Below are 15,262 nucleotides of genomic sequence, written 5' to 3'. Positions count from 1 at the left end.
GAAATTTTGTCCTACCCATTACGTGTGTCATTTGTGTCTGAGGCTGTAAAGTTTATATGTCTTTTATGAAGGTCTGACTTAGAGCTAGATAGTTTTACTACTGGCCTTTATTTTCCATCTCTTCCACTAATCTGCTCTTATCGGATATATTTTAATGAAATTTTTGTATGAAGAATATAGTAAAACAAATACTTTTAAAAATAGCACAGGGGCGCCTGGGTGGCTCAGTTGGTTAAGCGACTGCCTTCGGCTCAGGTCATGATCCTGGAGTCCCGGGATCGAGTCCCGCATCGGGCTCCCTGCTCGGCGGGGAGTCTGCTTCTCCCTCTGACCCTCCTCCTTCTCATGCTCTCTGTCTCTCGTTCTCTCTCTCTCAAATAAATAAATAAAATCTTTAAAAAAAAAAAAAAATAGCACAAAACAATGTCGAGGAATCATTATTAATTTATCTGCTTTATGTTCAGTAAACCTGTATATCAAAAAATATGTTAGTAATAGCAAATTGGAAGTCCTTTGAAAGAGTGGTAATATTATATATTTAGATTTATAATAATATAACTTTTCTGTGCAAATACCTATCAGTTACAGTGATACAATTTTAATATTTATGAATAAATTACAGAAAAACAAACATACAAACATAAAACAAACACAAAAACAAAAACAACAAAATTGTATAGCCAAGTACGAAAATAGTGATATATGGGTATACTATCACTCATTGTGACTAGATCTGTTCCTCACGTAAAATCTTCACCACAAACTATCCTAGTTTTTAGCCTTAACTTTATAGTCTTAATGGCTAGATGTAAATTTGCAGTACATCTTTTATTGCTAATTGTTGATTTGTTAATAAATGAATGCAAATCTCAAAATGTTAAAATTTAGCAATATCATATAGCATTGCAGAGATGTTTATAATAAGTAAATGAAAGTGTAGCAATCATGTGAAAATTTATAGTAAATGTTAATGGTTTTTTCCCCATGTTTGTGGATATTTTATCACACATAGAATATTCATGACATTGATAGCAGATCGATGATTTTTCATGCCATAATTATTGTGAAATGATTACATATGAAATCTGAGAACAAAATAACAAAATCAAGAAAAATATTATCTATAATAAAACATCACTGTGGTATAACCTAATTCTTCATCTCCCTTCTTTCATCTCAAGCATGCATATACTCAAGTATGCATACATATACAAACACAGCATCCACGCTCACACATAACCTCTTCCACCATTACTATTACAGACAATGAGAGAAACATATATTTAGTTTAAGTAACTAATTCCAGGTGTCAAATAAATGCAAGTTATTTGAAAAAGTTAGTGTAAACACCTAGAAGAAGTTTATTTTTTTCTTTTTAACCTAGCTGTAAAGATAATGAGTAATACTATATTATATTTTAAGTACCTGCATATTATAAAAAATATTTAAATGCATTTTGTTACGTATACACTCGATATAGCTGTTGACCCTGAAAAGTCATTATTTATAACTAAAAGTTATTTAGTATTTAGTATGTTCCAGACACAAGGCTAAGTAATTTACATTCAGTACTTATTTAATTCTCCAGCATCCCAAGTGGCGTTTTCATTTGAAGATAACAAAACTGTGGCATAAGGAAACTAAGTAATTTTTTAGTAGTACAGTTAATGATGGAACTGAGATTCAAACTATGTCTGGTTATCTCCAGTCAGGTAGTTAAACTCATATTTGGTAATGTGAATGTAATAAAAAATATTATGTATTTGAGAATAGATTATATAGTATTAAATTCTGTACCACATACATATTTAATCTTGCTAAATATATTCCCATTACCAGGATCTACATACATGTATGTGTGTATATTTAAAAAAAAATCAAATCATGCTTATTTTCAAGACATTATATTGCAACAAACAATAAAACTTGAAATAAAGTTCAAGAATATATTCTTTTCAAATTTCTCAGGCTGAAGTTCAAAAAGAATTCCATATGGAGGGTGGATTATTTCAAAATATGACTTTGGTAGGGTTTTCTATTCATAACTTTAGCTCCAGATACAAAGCCCACTCCCACCTTAATTTTTTATTATTTTAAAAAAATTTATTTATTTATTTGAGAGAGAGAGTACAGAGGGAGAGGGAGAAGCAGACTCCCCACTGAGCATGGAGCCAGACAGGACGCTTGATCCCAGGACCCCGAGATTATGACCTGAGCTGAAGGCAGACGCTTAACCAACTGAGCCACCCAGGCGCCCCAAACCACCTTTATTTTTTTGGTGTGTGTGTACTACCCATGTTGGATTGGACAAATATATTTTACCTTGATTGATTCTTCTTTTGATTTTGATGATTTTAAATTGCTTCTTCCTTAGATTTCCATAATTTCTAAGTCCCCAATATTGACTCTAGTGGTTTAGTATTTCTTTGATTCCCACTCTAACAAAAGAAAGATTGTAAATGCATACACAGATAAATTTGCTTTTTTTATTTTATTTTTCCTATATTTGGAAAATTTTGTCATGGTAATAAGTTAAACAAAATTTTTTCTCTCTTATAATATCCTCCTGCATGAGAGAAGTAACAAGAAGATTTGAAAATAACCATGCCTTAGAAGTAAATCTCCTATATATGACTAGTTAAAATTAAGACCACTGACTTGACACGCTCATTAGAAGGGTTGGCCTTATCTCCAGCTAATCTTTCATACTTCCATTGTGCAACTGGTAAAATGGAAATATTTATAAATATTGTAAGACATATGAAAATCCTCCAGAGAGCAGTGATTGTGCATAATATATGACAACTGAGGAAAACTGGATAAGGTAGTTTCCCATAAATCTGGCTTAATTTTTTAAATTGCTGTTTTGCTTTTTCTTTAGTTTTCCTTGTAGTGGTTGGATATGATAATTTGTGAATGTTAGATCAGAAAATTTGAATTGAAGCCCATTAGTGAGATGTATTATTTCTCTTACTTAGTTCCTAGATCCAATTTGAATTAGGAACTAAGTATAGAACATGATTATTAATATTCCTTGGATATGTATAGTACATAATTGGCCCCTATATAATCTCCACAGGCAAGAACTATCATAAATCAGATTTTTGATTATGCTTTCCTTGTTTACCTTGTTTGCAGATTTTAGAATGTGGAATGTGATTGATTCTTAGTCTCATGAAAAACCAGGTGTGATAATTCATAACATTTTCATTGTATGGCATAGGCATTTAAAATTAATGAAAAAGAAAAGTGTTTTAATATTTGGAAGAATAAATTTATATTTAAATTCATATTAATGCAGATGTTAACTCACTTGATAGTAATATTAATATTAATCTCATATTTTAGATAGAATAAAATGGACAAAAATCTAATCAGTAAATGGCTGATTGAATAAATGAAAAAGTCATGTGCAGATGATCTTTACATTAGCTTTGTTTCTGTTCATACATTTACTCTGTGATAATTGTGAATACTTACTATTAGAAAGATGCTATCCTAGGCAATATTTGAAATACAGAAATAAATCATAATTCCTGCCTTCAGTGAGTATAAAGTTTAATAGGAGAAATTACATGTGTACACAAGTAACTAGAAGATTAAGTTGTAAGTAGTTCTATTAAGGAGATTAATAAATTAATGTGGACATTCAGAAGCAATAGCAATTATTTCCAGATGAGAGAATGAAAAGGTTTTATGAAGGCTATGGCATTTGAAAGAGGATATGAAATAAAGGTAGAATCTCGACACCTTGAGATTGGAAAGAGCATGCTGGGCTGTGGAAATGCACTCAGTAAAAGCAGAGAAGTAGTGTGTACAAGGAACACGTAAGGAACTTAAAATGGTCTAGTTTGATGGTACTCTATGTAAGACCATGGGACTCTTATGTTTGGAAATGTGTGTTGGTGCAAGATTTGGGATGCTTTAATACCAGAATAAACGTATTTTAATTATCTATGTGTTGAAGGGGCATTAAAGTTTCTTAGTATGAAACCAACTTTATTGCTTCAAATGTTTTTAAGATAAAATAATTGAAAAGAAAAAATTTAAATGCGAAAAAATTCCTTACAATGAAAGTTTATATTGTCATTTATCATATTATAAGGAACTAATTTAAGAAGGTTACTCTTAAGCAACTCTCCTTACAAATAAACCTAAATTTCATACGCTTGTATGTCACACTGGCATTTCAAAAAAATCTAAGCCCTCTGATGGAGTAGATGTAGATGTAGTGTAGGCTAAAGTATCTATATTTTTAATAATTATATATACTAATTCCGATGTAGTATATGCTGAGCTATGCTTAGAAAAGCACTACTTTAGGTTATGAGGCTCCTCATTGAACAGAAAAGCAATAATACACATAGAAAAAATACAATGATTTGAAAATATGGGTTCTTGAATCTTCTTCTGGGATAAGTTTTTAAAAATGATTAAAAATGCTTGGGTGGCACAGTCGGTTAAGCATCCGACTTTTGATTTGCGACTTGGGTCGTGATCTCAGGGTTAGGGTCATGGAATCCAGGCCCCAGTGGCTCTCCACCCCCAGCACAGAGTCTAATTAAGATTCTCTCTTTCTCTTTGCCACTGCCCTCCCCCCAAATAAATAAATAAGTCTTTAAAAAAATGATTCTTAAGCAAATTTTAGTTCACAGAAATAGAATATATTCTTAAATCAAAGAGAAATTTATTTCATCAGTGCAAGAAATAGGGGGAAATAAATCATTATTTATATATAACTTATAGAATGTTTACTATACTGCTTTCATAAAATAAACCTTCCAATTCTCATAATGACCCTATACTATAGGCATAGTGTTTTCCCCATTTAACAGTTGAGGACACTGAGTTTGGGTAACTTGCCTATGTCACAGAGCTTGTAAGCAGATGATCCAGTATACAAGCCAGGCAAGCTGATATCAGACTCCACTCCATTAACCAAACAGTGTAATTTCTTCATGTAACGCCCAATGTACTCCTCCCGCTTCCATTCTTACTGAAGAAATGAGTTCACAAACTAAAGTACCTGCACTTTATCAAAATGTCTGTTTTCCTACCTCTAAGAATAATAATATTAGTGTATTCTGAAGGTCAGTTTTAAGGTTATCATTTCTTTCTATCTGTCCTTTGTTGGTTACACTGATTTACATCATACCATAATAAAACAATGATACTTATAATGTGTATGATATTTATTGCTTCAGTGAGATTGCAAATAAATTCTTGGGGTTATGCATTTTCATGTACTGAGCAGTTTAATCAGATTGAAAGGAAGACAATAATGATTTCATGTATATCAACATGCCTCCATGGCTTAAAATGGAAAGAAAATTTTCATTTATTACTAATCAAGTTTGATAAAGTGGATAGGTGACATATTATAAATCAACTAATAGTGGTGTGTGTGTGTGTGTGTGTGTGTGTATTTATTTAGCATGCTTTTTCCGTTCATAGCTGATATACTTTGATAGAATCATATTTGACTAAAATAATTGTGTTTTATGCACCTTTTATGTTGATTAAAGTTTTAATTAAACATTTCCAAGACCCATTAATTACTTGGCTCCCTTCAAGCTTTCCCATCATAAATTAAGCAGCATACGTGATTAGTTAAAAATACAATCTTCTTGTGACACACTAATCAGCATTAACATTTCATCAATGATTCTAAAACGAAGTGCATGTTTTTCCTTTTTATTAATCTTTCACAAACTGGAGAAAACAGAACAGCTACCACAGAATGTTTAGACCCATAGGGCATTTCATACTACTCTTTCCTTTTCTTCCATTCCTAAGGAAAAGAAAATTGAAGAACCGGGTAAAGAAAGGTTCAGAAATAGAACCACAGAAATTAATGCTGTGGAATCTGCCAACATTAGGCAAAGCAGTAAAGATCTGTCTTTGGTATAGAAATTCTCTTTGCTGTTTTCTGAGAGGGCTTTCTTTCAGACTGGCAGAGCGCTGTTCAGGCATTCACTCTGATTGCCCCTATTTTCAAGCAAATTTACATCTTAGTTATTCATACTGATTCATGGTTTCCTTTAAACAAGTCTCTCTCTCCTCCCAGTTTTCCTTTTGGCAGCCCTTACTACCCAGTTAAGTAGGAAAAGAATGCACTTATGAATGGCTCTAAAATCTGATCTTTCCTTGAAGAGAAAAAAAAAATCTTTCCAAATTCAGTTCATAAACATAAAGATGTGTAGATTTTTATCATCCTTGTTTTTTAAATAGAACAAATCCTAGAGAACAAGTCTTAGCCTTCTCTTGCATTATCATTTGTCTAGTGGGCATCTGACATTGACCTGAGCTTCCAAACACATATGGAAAGATTTTCCATTTGAGGATTTACTTTTCTTCCATATTTGCTGAGGGTCCATTGAACATTGCATAGGACCAATACTTTTTCCATGCTGCAGCTCTTTGTCCTTCAGAATTTTTCTTACTGTTCTGTATCTAGTTATTTCAATATGTATGAATATATAATATTTTCCTTTTTGGTCATCATTAACTTTTTGTCTGTTTTTCCCGTAACAACTGTGTATCTTTTCTCCTCAGCGCTTCCATTGCTCCCATTTTTTTTACATGAGATTAAAAATGTTCTTGTAATTTTTCATTACTAAGCAAATGCCCAGGAAACATGAGCAATAATTAGCAACCTGGTAACTTTTTCTTAAATGATTGCCCACAGCTGTTATCACCACTAGACCTTAGCTTTGTTCACATTAAGTTCTTAAGTCACAAATCTATGACCAAAATTAGCTTGATAGAGAAAGCAATGATTTGATGGCCCAACAGCTGATCAAATCATTATGTCCCACCCCTCTCTCATTCTTTCTTTCTTTCTCTACATATAAATTTCAGTTCAAAATTTTTTCAAGTCTCAAAAAATTTTAAGTCACTTTGGCCAAATTTTGCTTTGAAAATGCCACATCTTAAGTACTTGTCTGTTTACAGAATCTAGAATGTTTTATGATTTTGATGGTATTTGGAAAAACCATGCTGTTTTTGAGAGGTAAGAATACTGCTCACAGTAATCTGAATTTAGATACTATTAATTAAATAAATTTAATAAATATTTTTCTTCCAGTTCTTGGTTTTTTTTTTGAAAATTCTGTGCTTTTCCAGGGAAATTTCATTGATCCGAAGAGCAGAAAATTAAAAATCTTAACATTGATTTATTTTGGAGGGAAAGGTAGATGATAAATAGGTAAATCAAACATATTCAAAAATCTCATTACTCAGTGGAATATTTAGTATTTGTGTAGATTTTTACTCTGCTAATTTTGTATTGTAATTTCCACATGTAAACAATTTAAGGACAAATTGTCTTTCTCTACTATTTTAATTAGGATTTTAAAGTACATATAATTTTTCATGTGTGCTGACAGAGAAAAATTAGAGAGAAAAATAGTTTACATTATGAATATCAGAAAAGGTTAACCATGGAACACAATATTGCAAACCTGTGTGAATTTAACATATAATAGTTACTTGGAAAGCAAAGGCATTTGAAAAGAAAACATTTCTTTTTTTCATTACAGTTCAAAAAATTATGCTCATTTATTACCACAAGCTTCTTTTTAAAATTTTTTTCTAAGTTAGTAGAACCATTGTTTATATGGACAAAGACTGGAGAAGGAAGTTCTTAGAAACTATTACTCAGTGAGAATGGAAAACCTAAGAAAGAAAAATAATGTTGACCAGCTCAGCACAACTTTCTTCTTTCTGAAGGTGATTTTTTTTCTTCTGCTTTTTGAAAAAAATATTTGTTATTTTACCCAAAATATATAGATGCTAAATAGAATACAGAATTAATAGAGTGCAAAAGCTGTTTTTGGTTGTGACTTTTTTGATCATTCTAATTTCTTCATCATTTCTGCTCTACTTTCAATTTAAACAAACATTACTCACTCATTTTAGTTTTATTGCTTGCATTCAAGGAAAGTGACACTACTGGTTTAAGTGAGTGTGTAGACATTAAAACTTTACTGTCTAATTTTCAATTTATGAATTCCCACAGCCATGGAATATTTATTATTTATTTTGTGTTTTAGCTGAGCTAGCTAATATACTTTGCTTTAAACAATGATCTGTCTCTGTCACAAGCTTGCTTAAAATAGCTATTCTCTTTCCCACTGTGTTTCAGTGTGTGTGTGCGTGTGTAAATTGATGAAGAATACTACATAATAAGTTTTCTTAACTTGGCATTAATTTTTTGTATGAATTACTTTTTATTTACTTTAGGAATAAGCATATTAATCTATTTGATATTTATTATAAAAGTTAAATATCTCATGTAGAAAGAAATATGTATTAATCTGTCTTGGATTAAAGAATTGTACAGAAATAGATAATACATTTTAACTCCTGCTACACTAAGTAGCAATCACTGAACTGATTAAAAAAAGCTCACCAGTAAAATATATAGATATTTTCAACACCATTTTGAATAAATGTTGGAAGTACATGAGAATTTCAATGGAATTGTTTTTAATCTCTCTAGTCCATTTTCCTAATGATTCTAAAAAATTCACTGGATAGATTTCCCCTACTCACTTACTCCAATATCATCTTCACCTGTAAAACTATTTTAAAGAAATCAATATGAGTTTTAGCTATCAAACTAATATGACTTTGTGATAGATAGGTTAATTAGCTTGATTATGGTGAACATGTCTACATATATTAAAACATCATTGTTGCACACTTTTAATATGTACAATTTTTATCTGTCAATCGTACTTGAATCAAGTTGGAAAATTTTATTAAATTAAAAAAATAATGACTTTGTTGGAAATTTACAGGAGAAAATGATAATAATTAAACAGAAGGGGAAAAAAAAGGTCTTCCCAGCAGCAGTTTTTTGAGTATCTTTGAATACCTACTTCCTCCTGCAGGTTTTCAGACTCCTCCCATTCTTGGTCACATTCATCTTTTCTCTTAATTGGCAACACAGCACCATCAGTCATAAACATCTGAAATAGCTTATTTATATGTACCTTACCACAATATCAGGACTCCTCTGATTGTACTAGAAGTCTTGCTGTGTTAATGCTATTATTCAGTGGGGAGAAAAATCCAATGTTAAGAGCTCTTGACTATAGTTATGAAAAGTTGCCAAAAGTGCTTTCGATAAAATAGTTTTACCACGCTCAGAAATGTATTTGATTTGATTCTTGTTTTATATTGTTGTTTAGTTGTCTCTTAGCTATAAATCCAGTTATTATAAAAATGCCATTCTATCTTTTGAATGTCATATTTGGTGCCAGAATTGTTTCTTAAATATATTTTTTATGTAACTTTGAATTAATACACCTTGAATCTGCTATAATTAATAGCTAGCAAAAATGAAAGTGTTTATTTTGATAGATATTTGGGATTGTAAATTGTGATTAAAATGTAGTAAAATGGTACTGTCAGAATTTTGTCCAAATTATTTTATTAAAAAAAAAAAAAAATACATGCCAGGTTCCTGGGTGGCTCAGTCGGTTAAGCGTGTGCTTTCAGCTCAGGTCATGATCCCGGAGTTTGGGGATGGAGCCCCACATCAGAGTTCCCAAATCTAGACCCACATCGGGTTTCCTGCTTAGCAGGGAGCCTGCTTCTTTCTCTGCCCTTCACCCTGCTCATGCTCTCTCTCTTGCTCTCTCTCTCTCAAATAAATAAATAAAATCTTTAAAAAAATGTTGATGATTTGAAGATACTTAGGGAAATGTTGTAAGAACAAATATGGCTTTCCTTTTTGTTCTTCAATTATTCGTAAAAAAATTTTTTAAAGCTACTATTGAATAGTCAATGCATATGATGCAAAATATCTCACAGAAAGAAGCTACTTATACAAATGACTGAAGCCACCTGTTCTGTTAGCCCGGCCTTATCATGGGAGGATGGGCACTTCTGAACAGCCTCTGGGGTGTTTTGTAAGTCTTTGAAGTATCATTAGAGGGTCTGCAGTTAGGAATAAGGTTTCACTGTTCATGCTTCAGGCATTAGTCACAAACGAGAGAGATATTTTTCTCTCATGCATGAATACACTTTTACGATTGTATAAAGTTATACTTAAGGAGGCAAAGCACTACTTGTGTTTCAATTTTAGGTCAGAGAACAGACAAGGAAAGAGTAACTTAAGAATTTGTACTGAGGAATTCTTTGTCACAATTATTTTGAATTTCTTAAGGAGTATTATATTGTTTTCTGAGATTAGAAAGTGAAAAATTAATTGGGAAATTAAATGGAGAAATCAATACATAGGTGACTTCATTCTGTTTTCTGTTGAGAAAATTATATTGACTTGTTAGTATATCACTATCATTTTGTAATTCAAACACTGGACCCGTATTTTAATCACTATCTCCAAATTTAATAATTTCATATGATTCATAATTAGGAGAAAAGTTGTTATTTCTAATATTTCACATGATCACACATGTTCCATTCTACTTTTCATGTGCAAGTAACACAAATGACAACTAGATTTTTTTACATTGTTCTAAATATCTGTCCTTCCATGTAATGGTCCCAATGGCTTTGCTTATGGAATACGGGCTTACGGATCAAGGTCCACTGGACATTAAAATAGTGCTCTGTGTTTCACTTTCAATTGTAGTAATTTGTAATGGTGAAACAATTCAAAGAAACAAAAGTACATAAATGAATTAGTGTACTTAAAAATAAACTGAAATATATAGAAATATTTCCTCTCATTATCTTAAATTCTCTTTCACTTTCTAGAAAAGGACTAAAAATTCTGTAGGTAAATCAACTCCCATTCTTTCTCCTTCAACTTTTTCCTAGAAGAAACCATGATACTCAAGTGCATGGGTACTGTTTACATGTGTGTTTTTGTAGTTTTATTGCAAATATGATCATCAATAAAAAAATACATACTTTAAAATTTAAATACATGACTTTTTTCATCTTTTTTTTAAACAGACTTAATTTTTTAAAGCAATTTCAGGTTGACAGCAAAATTGAGAGGAAAGTATGAAGATTCCCATATACTTCCTGCCCCCACACATGCACAGCCTCCCCTATTATCAACATCACCCACCAGTGTGGTACTTTTGTTGCAACTGACAAACCTACAGTGACACATCATAATCATCCAAAACCCATAGCTTATGTTAGGGTTCATGCTTGATGTTGTACATTCTAACATCTTGCTTTTTTTTTCTTTTTTTTCAGATTTATTTATTTATTTGGGGTGGGGCAAAGGGAGAGGGAGAGAGAGAATCTCAAATAGACTCCCCGTTGAGTGAGGAGCCAGATGTAGGGCTCAATTTCACAAGCCTGAGTTATGACCTGAGCCAAAATCAAGAGTTGGTGGTAGTGGGGTTTGTGACTCTTCTCTGCTTTTGCCATAACTTGACTATATATATATATATATATATTTTCATTCCTGTGGATTTACTTCTGGTTCTGTGGAATAGCCTGTTTTCAGTGTAAATTGTAGTTTATTCATAGATTATCTTCTTTTCTTCTCTGGATCGCTTATAGTTTTTTTGTATTTGTGGTTTCTAAAGTTTCCATATGATAAAATTGATATTGAGATTATTTTAATTTATAGTTCTTAAAACACATTATAATTGGTGAGAGGAGGATATATGATATTTGCCTGTTTTCTAAATTGGTCTTCATTGTTTCTTCAAATCTTGTCTTCTCCTGGCTCTTCCTGCTCTCTTCTTTTGAAACTCATGTTAGATAAAATTTGATTTTTATCATAACATCTCCCTTGTCTGTTCCTTCTTAAGAGGTCATTTTTAAACACTTGTCATTTTGTCGTAATTTCTTTGGATCAGTCTTCTTCCTTTGTCTGTCTTTTCTTTGCGATATAGGATAAATTTATTCAAGGAATACCAGAAATTCCCAATAACTTTTTAGTTCACTTCCTGCCCAATCTTCAGCTTTTCACACGTCAATGGGATCATCTGTAGCAAAGAATTCAACATTTTCAACTGTGTTGGCAAAGAATGAGTTATGAATGTACATTCTTTAAAAGATTTTGTTTATTTGAGAAAGAGAGAGAGCATGAGCAAGGGGAGGGGCAGAGGGAGAATCAGGCTTCCCACCGAGCAGGGAGCCCAAAGTGGGACTCAATCCCAGGACCCTGGAATCATGACCTGAGCCGAAGGCAGACACTTAACCGACTGAGCCACGCAGGTGCCCTTACGAATGTACATTTTTGATTTAAGGTTGTCTAAGGAAAAATAACATTTAGCAAGATTTAGCAGTCTTCTAGATTATATCGATTTCTGCTTGAAGGGAAACCAATTAAATTGTGTCACTCTCAAGTCCATCCTTCAGAATTAGAATACATATCTATATAGTTTATCTATCATCTATCATCTATCTATCTATCTATCTATCTATCTATCTATCTATCTATCTATCATAGGTACTTCCTCCAAAACCCCCTTTTTCAAAATAACAACGAGACGAAAGGACCCATAAATTTGTTTGACATCAACCATAATGGTGGCTGAAGTACATTGAATGTCATAGTGTTTATTTATTTGCAGAAGTATTTGGAATATCTAAGGATCATGGTCTCTGCCCAACAACAAATATCTGAGTGGAGACTACTGTTATCTCTTAATGGATTTGTTACCTCCTGACACACACTTTGAATGCATTGTTTCCAATGGAAATAAAGTAAGCTTTTTAAAATGTAGGCTTGGTGATATTACTCTTTATTGTAACTATTAAATATCCCCAGTTGGTCTTAAATAAGTAAATAAAATATCCCCAGTTGGTCTTGGATATATTCAAACTCCTTAGTATAGTTTATTGGCTCTATGTCTTTTGTCCCTGTTACCTCACTGGCCTCAGGTCTCGTTCTCATTTCATAATTAGTGTTGCAGCCATATTGAAGCATCATATGCTCTCTCTTTCTCGCTCTCTCTTCCCCTCTTTCTCTCTCTCTCTCTCTATCTCTCTCTCTCTCACACACACACACACATATGCATAATGTTCTTTTGGCCATAACATATTCCCTATACTCCTTTAAATAGCTAATGTCTGGACATTATTCACATCTTGATTTAGAAATCATTCTCTTTAGAAAACTTGTCTGATTCTCCAAGTCTGGAAGAGTTGTTCTATGCATGTGTTTCTATGGTACACTATAATACCACTGTGGTTACTTCCCACAGTGCTCATTATAATAACCTTTTTTACTTGTCTGTATTCCTCCCTAATATCTAAGTTCTGTGAGGTCAGTTATTGAGTCTTCCTGTTTATTGCTGTGGTGTCCTAGTACTCATCAAATTTCCTAGCAAAATATAGGTAAAAAATATGTATTTATTAAATAAGCAAATGAATGAATAACTGAATAAATAAGTAACTTCTCTGAAAGATTATTGTAACATTGTATTGCAAATAGACCTTTTTGGGCCTTACACTAGTAGATACTATATAATGTAATTCATACTACTACAATAAAGCTGACAATAGTGAATATATTTAGGAAGTAATTAACAAACAACTGATACAATTTAAATAAGCAAACATCTTTATTCATCAAAGCCTTGTAAGTCATGGTGGAAATTTGTTATTTTATTAAAAATATCATGAGTATGTTAGACAGAGGGTTGACAGGATCTGAATTTTGTCTTACAAAAATCAGTTTGATAGCTTTATAGCTAATGGCTATGTGGCTAGTGTGGAAAAAGGGACACCAGTTAAGGTACTATTGCAGGATCCAGGAGAGATGGTGTTGGTCTGCATAAAAATGGTAGCGAAGATGGTAGGACATTTTGAATGTTAAATTTCAGAATGGACTCAAGTATTTAATAGGCATTTCAAACATTTCTATTACTTGAACTGCTAGAAGAGTTAACGAAAGAAATTGCTAGTCTTACTATTTGCAGCTGTACTTCTATATGAATTTGAAGTAGTGAATTTGAAGCACAGCTATTTGAACTAAGATTAATATTTTTGTACAAGAACATTAATCCTTTTGTTAGTTTGAAAAATGAATGTAGTGAGTGTTCTCTAGCAAGGAGGAGGTCACTGAGTATATGAATGGCCCACTGATCTATAGGAAAAAAAATGCTAAAATTTTAGATGGCACAACTCACTTCTTTCATGGTTTCAAGTTAAGGCGGGAGTACACATGTTCTATTTAGTGTGGTGAAGTGAAAACTGCTTGTAATAAAAAATGATGAACCTCTACTCATATATTAATGTTTGGTTTTTATGGCTAATTCTTTATGGAATAGCTGAAATTTTGGTCTGCAAAGCAGCAGTTTCAGATGTAGTTAGCTTTCTTGATGATAAATTTCCTTGAGAATGTTCACAATCTTGTTGGCATCTTCACTACCCAGGAAAGTGTGTGATCAATTAAATATGCTCATAAAGCAGCAATATTTGAAGTTCTCTTGATGTTCATTATTTGGGATTTTTTAAGATTATTTATTTATTCATTCATTTGAGAGAGAGAGAGAACGTCAACAGGGGGAGAGAGAGGTACAAGCAGATTCCCTGCTGAGCATAAAGCCCAATACAGGGCTGGATCCCAGAACCCTGAGATCATGACCTGAGCTGAAATCAAGAGTCAGATGCTCAACCAACTTAGCCATCCAGGTGCCCCTTATTATTTGTTTTAAACTGACTTCTTCTATCCATGATTATCAACACTCCTCCACAATGAAAATTAAATAGATTAAATATCACCTGGTGTCTTAAAACATTAATGTATTTGTCCATTCAATTATAATATAGTCACATATTGCCTTAAAAGAAGAAACTCTCAGTTATTCTGAATAATTTGTATGAAGATTAAAGTGTACATATACCACAATTTAAAACACTAAACTCGAAATAAAAGATTGATTTAAAGTTGCCTCAGTCTTGGTTTATTGATACTGTATAAAAATATGTACCCCAGACCTGGGCAAGGAAAATAAGAAACATTTGCAAAGTAGAAAGAGAATCCAAAAAATTTTTTTATTTATTAGAAGTACAGATTAATGATAAAACAACAAAATTGAGAGCTGTATGAAACTTTTCTAAAACTTGTCACTATTTCCTTACCTGCTTTTCTGAATTGGTTCACAAAATAAAATGTGTTCAATGCCTATTCCATACAAAAATTGAGCATAAAGGCCTATTTTTTTATACTTTCCAGTGGGCCAAATAAATTTCTAAGGACAGAAGAATTTTAAGCTTTCGAGAAAAAAATACAAATACTCCTAAAAGCAGTCAAGCCAAATGTATCAGTAATTAGAGTTGTTTTCTTTTTAAATAAATAGTGATGAGGTGG

General features: G+C 32.2%; 1 protein-coding gene across 11 annotated transcripts in view; it reads left to right on the top strand.

Annotated features, from left to right (window-relative positions):
* EPHA5 (EPH receptor A5) overlaps positions 1–15,262 on the top strand; it is a 346,898-nt gene that overhangs the window by 198,582 nt on the left and 133,054 nt on the right. The gene's annotated exons all lie outside the window — the stretch shown is intronic.

This window comes from Phoca vitulina, unplaced genomic scaffold (assembly GCF_004348235.1).
Source record: "Phoca vitulina isolate PV1807 unplaced genomic scaffold, GSC_HSeal_1.0 scaffold3, whole genome shotgun sequence".
NCBI lineage: Eukaryota > Metazoa > Chordata > Mammalia > Carnivora > Phocidae > Phoca > Phoca vitulina.
Note: the sequence above shows the minus strand (reverse complement) of the source record. Positions and strands in the feature narration are given on the sequence as shown.